We start from the raw sequence: 8,177 nt of genomic DNA, 5'->3' as shown, positions 1-8,177 counted from the left end.
AGTGTCCCCCAGTTGGAACTGTCAGGGCTTGCCACGTGGCACGCGCTTATTCGTCCACCTTGGACCTATTATGTCATGACATGTGGCATACTCCATGCCTAATGGAGAAACCGGCCACCCAGGCCCAACTTCCGAGGGAAGCCCAATCGGCCCTAGGTTAACCTAAACCTAGGATGGGCACGTTTCCCAAGGTTATAAATACCTCCCTTAATCCTCATTAAGGGGAAGAACGAAAAACACATTAATTACACACAGTAATAACCGGCTGATCTCGCTAACAAAGCAGATTACCTACATTAAACACTCTCACCTAGAGGGACCCAATCACTTTAATTTCCGCATTAATTACTCCTTAATCAAGTACTAACTTGACCGTTGGAGGCGGAGCTCCCACCACCAGGAGTCTCCGTTATTTTGCAGGTACAGGCGTCCGGTTCCAGTCTCGGAATTGTAACTCTCCCGCAGGACATCAGAAAACCCCGAAACAATAGCCTACGACATACTATGAAACAATAGGTTATTGAGATGATTTGGTGTAAAAAAAAAATACTACTTTTGTTTTGTTTTTTGTTTTACTAATATAACTTTTATAAGTTTGGGATTGTATAGTTAAAGCAATTAGATGCTTGATATTAAACATTTTTCTAATATAACAATTTCACAAGAATACTGCACATTTCCACTCTTTTGCAATATAGCAATGTATTACAAAAGGAAAAAATAGCCAATTCATTTTAGCTCTTTCAATTTATATATAGCAGTTTTTAAAGCGTTGCCTTTAAGATATTTGGCAACACTTTTGTATCGTTACTAGCAAATACAACACGTGAAAAATTTGTAGCATATTATGACATAAGACGACATTTTTAAATTGTTTCCTAAGGTTGCAACAGTTTTTAATTGTTGCCTTTGTAAAATTGTTGCCTTAGGCATGAATTTACCTTGGCTTTTAAATTTGTTGCCTTTAAATAAAAATGTGTTGCCTTATGAATAGACAACGGGGGCATAAGCAACGTCTCATATGTATTGCCTTAGCTACAAGGCAACACTTTTTTAATATTAGGCAATGGTTTTTCACTGTTACCTTAGCTTCATTTTGTTGTAGTGTGATCACTCTGAAATTCTTTGAATTTCGCAAAAGATTCAGATTTATTCGTCATAAGGTAGACATAACCATATTTACTATAGTCGTCCGTGAAGGTAATGAAATATCGATAACCTTGCCTTGCTGGTGTACTCATTGGTTCACATACATCCGTATGTATTAGACCCAATAAGTCACTTTCCCTTTCTCCCAACTTGGAGAATGGCTGCTTTATCATCTTGCCTAATAGACATCCTTCGCAATTCTCAAACGACTCCAAGTCGAATGAGTCAAGAACCCCTTCTTGAAGAAGTTTCTTGATGCGTTTGACGTTAATGTGGCCAAGACAACAATGCCACAAGTAGGTTTGATTCGACTCGATGGTCTTAGCCCTTTTGGCGGTATCATTAATGTTATAAAATTGTTTGTCTAGAAAGCACATAAAGACCATTTTCTGAATATGCCTTACCATATAAAACATTATCGAAATAAAATGAACAACTATTGTTCTTAATTCGAAATTCAAAACCTTTGGCGTCTAATGCCGAAATTGAAATTATGTTTTTGGTAACTCTAGGAACATGATAGCAATTGCCAAGTTCTAAAACAAGCCTAGAGGGAAAAGACAAATTGAGAGTTCTAACGGATACGGTAGACATCCTTGCTCGATTGTCGACCCGAAACTCGACCTCTCCCTTCTCTAGCCTCCTATTTATCCTTAGTCCCTGAGCATTGGAACAAAGGTGTGATCCACATCCGGTATCTAATACCCATGATGTGTTGCTAGCAAAGTTTAAGTCTATAACAAAAATACCTGATGAAGAAGCAACGGTGCCGTCCTTCTTATCTTCCTTGAACTTGAGGCAATCCCGCTTCCAATGTCCCTTCTTCTTGCAATAGAAACATTCGGAATCAGATTTAGAAGAGGCTACCTTCACTAGTAGAAAAAATGAAATAGGCACCGCAGTTTTTGCACCGGTTTTTGAAAACCGGTGTTTAAAGAAATGGGCGAGATTGGGAAAAAGACTTTTCGCACCGGTTCCAACCAAACCGGTGCGAAAAACTCGTTTTTTGCACTTGTTCGAAATCGAATCGGTGCGAAAGCTTTTGTAAAAAAAACCCTAATCAACAAAGGAATCGGGAAGTAGACGAAGATGAAGACCTAGATTGAACGTCGTTCTTGGCCTAAATTCGGTGATGTTGTTCATGAAGAAGTCGGCGCGCGTCTAACTATGGTTTCTACTGAAGAAATCGGCCTTGAACGACCTGCTGCTCCTGGTTTGCTTCGATTTCGCTTCCTTATGGTTTTGATTTTGCTTTTTTTTTTTTTTGCTGTTCTCAATTTGGATCTTCGTTGCGATTGATGAATTGTTGGTTGATTTTGTTGTTGTTGTTTTAGGGTTGTCGAATTCGGTTGTGTTATTGGATTGATTTTTAATGGATTTACTCGTGAATTTGTTCTATGTTTGAGTGATTTTTGCCAATTGAGGTTAATTGGAAAAATTAAGGGTTTCCTGATTTCTCGAGGCTGTTTGTGGAATTTTGGGGGAATTGGAGATGGATAGGGGTTGCGGTGATGGTTTCGTGGGTGAGGTGGTGGGTGTGGTGGTGGTGGTTTCGTGGGTACGGTGGTGGGTGTGGTGGTGGTTTCGTGGTTGCTGGGTTGTCAGTTTTAATTGTGTCTAGTCAATATTGTTCACACAGATAATTAGAACTAGTTCAACTCTTAATTGATAGCTATTCAGGAATTAGTTAGACATCGTCAAGATTTCATTAATTTTGGTTCTTGTAAATATATGAAATTAGATTGTTATAGGAGCCATAGTGAACTTTTTTGATGGAACAATCGACCAAGTTGGAGTTTGATTGAATAGGAATTTACAAGATGAATACTCAAAATCGACTGTGCCATCATTGTTGTAGCTATCATCTATGAACGCAAATATTCAACAGTGAAGACTTTACACTCAATTTTTTTTTGACAGAGTGATTCTGATGGTAAAAGGCTCAAATCAACAGGATTCGGAGATGAAATTCAGAATCAAAGAGCTAATAATGAAACAACTTCAGGAAAAGGAGGTGAACAAAAGAGTAAGCCAGTGTCTGATCCATCAAAGGATTATATTCATGTTCGAGCAAGGAGAGGTCAAGCAACTGATAGCCATAGCCTTGCTGAAAGGGTATTCGATTTTTCCTTGCTAACTTGTTTTCACTATTTTTATGCGTTCATCTTTTTTTGCAAGTCTCTATAGCTGTTTTTAATTTCCAAAAATTATAACCTCACTATACAATTGTATATTATATGATCATTTAAAGAGAATAGATTTTTTTTTTTGGTATTTATTGTTTTCCTGTAAACCATTTGCTGTCAGAGATGTAGGAATATGATACAGTTGATAAAATGTCAGATTTTTTTTTCTTTTGCTGGCAGGCTAGAAAAGAAAAGATCAGTGAGAGGATGAGAATACTACAAGATCTTGTCCCTGGGTGTAATAAGGTTCAACCACTGCTACTTCAATTTTTCCATGTATTGCTGTTGTCATTATTGTTATCATCTGAAGGGCTGATAAACTGTCGTATTAATTTTTGCCATTGACATGAGTATTAATTGGACTGAATTCTCGGTCCACTTTTCTCTTATTGCATCTTATCGATCAATTTATCTAGTTACACTGTAAATCCTACTAAGATTTTTGGTATTTGGCGGTGTTTTAAGTTTTTCGAATATGTTTGAAGAGGTTCATGATCAATACCCTGATACCTGACCAAATACCTGGGTTTCAGGTCATTGGCAAAGCATTGGTACTTGATGAGATCATAAATTATATCCAATCGTTATAGCGTCAAGTTGAGGTGTGTAATTGCTGAAGCTGCTGGTTGTATGTTCTTTCCGTTGCCTCCTTATTGATCTCTAAAACTAACCCTGAATGCTTGTTGCAGTTTCTCTCGATGAAATTAGAAGATGTCAATACGAGAACTAGCCCTGGTATTGAAGGATTTCCCTCAAAAGATGTAAGTAAAAAGACTACAAACTTTTGTCTCTACAAAGAATGAGCTATGGCAATACATTTTTTTTTTCTGTCATCGGATCCTTTTCCTGCTGCTTTGTTATATATGAAGTATATGATACGTGTAACATTGGAATGTAAATTTTGCAGCAGCTTGCAAGCTTCTGATTGGCCTTAGTTTCAGAAATTGAGGGGCAGGAGGCGAGTGTTGTCACTGAATACATTCTCAAGGTAATAGCTCAGTCTTAGGATTGGTCTGATATACTCGTAACTTTCATTGAGTTGATCAAAACATCAGAATCTGATCGTTTGGGCTCTGTCTGCTTAAACAGATTTTGGGACTTGATATCTGTGCTGATACTATGGTGAGAAATGAAATGATAAGGGGTATTTCTGGAGGACAAAGAAAACGGCATTGTAAAACTGTATTACTCCTTTCAAGATGCTGAATATTTGTATCTGATTACTTGCAAAGGAATAGGAGAAAGTTGGTAAGCTATGTGCATCCTGTGACTACTGAGATTGAAGCTGTAGAGTTGTTAAGTAAGAAGTATATCTCAAGTACAAATTGCACAAATTGAAGAGGGGAAAACAGTGAAATAAGGGATTTTTTCAGATATTGAGCAGAGCAATTTTTGCGATGAGACGACGAACAAGAAAGCCTCCTTCCAATGAATTCGACTTTACTATTGCTGGTATTTTTCTATTTCCTCCCAATTCACCATATTTTCATGCTTTCATTTTGCTCAATTTTCAATTTATGTGCTACAATATTTTATTAAAAATCTTGATAAATCTATAAAAATAAAATAAAAATGATAGAAAAGAAAACTCTGTGATGTTGATTAATTCTAGTAATACAGAGAAAGTGGTTGGAAAAAAATGTGTTCTTGTAATTAATCCTAGATTTTTTTTATTTTTTTATTGTGATTAATTTAGGAAATTTTAGGTTTTGATGTCTTAAAACAATGTTATTGATAGAGATTCTTGCGGATTATCATCTTTCTGTTTTATTTTTGCAATTACTGTGTTGGAGTTTTGGATTTTGGAGGCTGAGAACAATCACCTGTTTGTTGTTGGTAATTGCTGTTGTCTATTGAAATTTGCTGCTATACCATGTAGTATCTGGGTTCTTTTCATTGACTGCATCTCTCACTTGATTTTTCGATAATGAAGCCAATTTGGACTCAATGTAACTGTTTTCATTGCAAAACCTGGTTTATGCCAAGAATTTGGTGATAGACAAGAGCATCCAAACAGCATACATTGAAGCAATCAGATCTGCTCAACATTTCATTTATATAGAAAACCAGTATTTCCTTGGATCATCATATGCATGGCCAAATTACAAAAATGCTGGTATGAAATTTTCAGCTTCCCTTTCTTATTATCTTGCTGTTGAAGTTGTTTAGAAAATGTGAATGTTCTTGTTGGATTCGATAGCTAGTGTGCTTACTGATAACGTACTGGCAGGTGCTGATCATTTGATACCTATGGAGTTGGCACTGAAGATTGTTAGCAAAATCCGAGCCAAAGAGAGATTTTCTGTCTACGTTGTCATCCCTATGTGGCCTGAGGGTGTACCCACCTCTGCTTCCGTGCAAGAAATTCTTTTCTGGCAGGTAACATATCAAACCGGTCGTGGTTCAAGATAGTTATGGACTGATTCATTATAGCCTAACATGTGCATTTCAACAGGGTGAAACCATGCAAATGATGTACAGCATAATAGCACAGGAGATTAAAGTAATGAACCTCGAGGATGCATACTCAATATATATGAAATGAGTGCCAAAGAGGATTGTTGAAGTTGTATGCTTCATTAGAACAGGTTTTTGGAGTATTAGAAGTAAATTTATGTAACTTATATATATGTTAGTGTTTATATATAAACTTTAGTGAAAAAATGCAAAAGAAAAATATTTTTTTTTTATTTTTTGGTGGCATTTTTGGCACCGGTTTTGGAAAAGAACCGGTGCTAAAAGTTTAAAAAAAAAAATCTTTTTGGGGACTTTTGGCACCGTATCTAAGGTAAAACCGGTGCGAAACGTGTGGTTTTTAGCACCGGTTTTCACCATAACCGGTTCCAAAAGTCGAATTTCGCACCGGTTTTCACCAGAACCAGCGCCAAAAGTCGAATTTCGCACCGGTCCGAAATGTCATGGGTTTTAGCACCCCCCAAATCTAGACTGGTTCAAAACCGGTGCTAAATGGGGGTTTTGAACCGGTGCGGATTACGTGTTTTCGCCTAGTGCTTCTTGTCCTTGCCACTCTTAGCAGCACTTGACTTAGGCGGAAAATTCTTCTTCTTTTTCCCTTTAAAGCTTCACTTCTTGCCCGAGCGCTTAAATGGCTTTCCCTTTCTCACCATGAGCATTTCATGCTTTCCCTCATCTCTGAGGGTTTGCTCGGCCTGCTTCAACATACCATGAAGCTCGGTGAGAGTTTTCTCCATGTTGTGCATATTATAGTTCATCTTGAACTAATCATAGCCTTTGTGCAGCGAGTGTAGAATGATGTCAATTGCCATCTCGGTTGAATACCCAGCTTGAGCCTTTCCATGTTCTCAAACAATCCAATCATTTTAAGAACATGCGGGCTTACTGGCTCTCCTTTCTTGAGCTTGCTCTCAAGGATCTGCATGTGGGTTTTGAACCTTTTAGTTCGGGCCTGCTCTTGAAACATATTCTGAAGCTCAGAAATGATCTCAAAAGTCGTCTCCTTTTCAAAGAAAGTCTTTTAAAGGTCCGGAGACATAGTGGCCAACATGATGCATTTGACATCCCGATTGGCACTTTGCCATCGGTTAAGGGCAGCCTGGGTGACTTCCTCATTGGGAGTGTCGAGCATTTCCTCATCAAGGACGTATTCCATTTGCTCTTGCATGAGAACAATACGCAAATTCCTTTGCCAATCAAGAAAATTTGGCCCACTCAACTTCTCCTTGTCGAGAATTGAGCGTAATGAAAACTGGTTGTTTGAGTTACTTGCAGACATGTTTCTACAATTGAAAGAATTTGAAATGAAAAACTATTCATAAACCAATAAGTTTGAAATTTAAAGCGTTCATGCAAATTTTCAATCTTATTGAGCATTTTATCCACGCATTAACATTAGTCCCTTTTAGGCGAGAATAAAATGATTCCAAGATCCCAAAAATCAAAAAGTGATTAAGCATGCTTTGGCTTGTCTTAACACTTAATATTTTAGGGTAAGCAATCCAATTGCTAATAGCTCCGAGCTACTCTTGGTTCGATAAAACGTCGCATCTAATGCTTCCTAGACATTTTATATCCATTGCCACGACATCTAAGGACTCCTTACCAATATCGTTGAGCTTAACCAAGACAACTTGTATACCTAGTATACCTTATGTTCCTAGGGAAGTAATGATGCCTCGCTTTGGCGTAGCCCATCACATACGCGCATTAGTTCGGTAAGTGATGTTCTTGGAATGACATATTTTAGCTCAATATTTTACGGACCTAGGATTTCTATGTTGGTTGATTTAAGTGAACTCAATTAATCATCGCAACATTTGAAATCCTAAACATGCACCTAACATATCATTCAAATATATAAGAGCGATTATGTATAGAAAACATGAAATAAAATGCATTTGGCAACTAGCATGACGCCTTGAAATCTTCAAATCTTCAAGGGTCTTCATCTTGGCTCGTCTTCATAGAAACGCCGTCTTGAGACATCTTTGCCAAAATAAATTTACTAGCTACTACGATTAGAGTTAATCTAAATATTAAGGTACAAAAATACGCAACGGTACGCAGACCGTATTTAGATTTACAAAAATACATAACGGATCACAGTCCATATTTAATATCCTAATCGGGCCCCACTTGTTGCCATTTTCACGAAACCTGTGAAACAATATATTTTCCATTCATCCATTCACTATATGTGAATGACCCATGCATTTTACAACGAAAAACAAGTAACAATGCATAACGCGCGCGAACTAGTAACTAACTTAGGTGGTTAATCCAATTAACGCGCCTAATTAAAATTAGTCAAAGTTGTTTAACATTTTATGTGATTAAGACGCAATTATATCATGCATTTAACGA

General features: G+C 37.3%; 1 long non-coding RNA gene and 1 pseudogene across 1 annotated transcript; both read left to right on the top strand.

Annotated features, from left to right (window-relative positions):
- The first annotated feature begins 2,316 nt into the window (after window positions 1–2,316).
- On the top strand, window positions 2,317–4,138 carry LOC110740182 (annotated as a pseudogene).
- A 1,155-nt stretch (window positions 4,139–5,293) lies between these two features.
- LOC110740176 lies at window positions 5,294–5,942 on the top strand. The gene is made up of 3 exons (XR_002514985.1): window positions 5,294–5,451; window positions 5,566–5,714; window positions 5,791–5,942. It is a non-coding gene; the product is annotated as an uncharacterized LOC110740176 (long non-coding RNA).
- Window positions 5,943–8,177: the final 2,235 nt, after the last annotated feature.

Source organism: Chenopodium quinoa, unplaced genomic scaffold (genome assembly GCF_001683475.1).
Source record: "Chenopodium quinoa cultivar QQ74 unplaced genomic scaffold, ASM168347v1, whole genome shotgun sequence".
Taxonomy (NCBI): domain Eukaryota; kingdom Viridiplantae; phylum Streptophyta; class Magnoliopsida; order Caryophyllales; family Amaranthaceae; genus Chenopodium; species Chenopodium quinoa.
The sequence above is the reverse complement of the archived record's forward strand: the minus strand, read 5'-3'. Positions and strand labels throughout refer to the sequence as shown.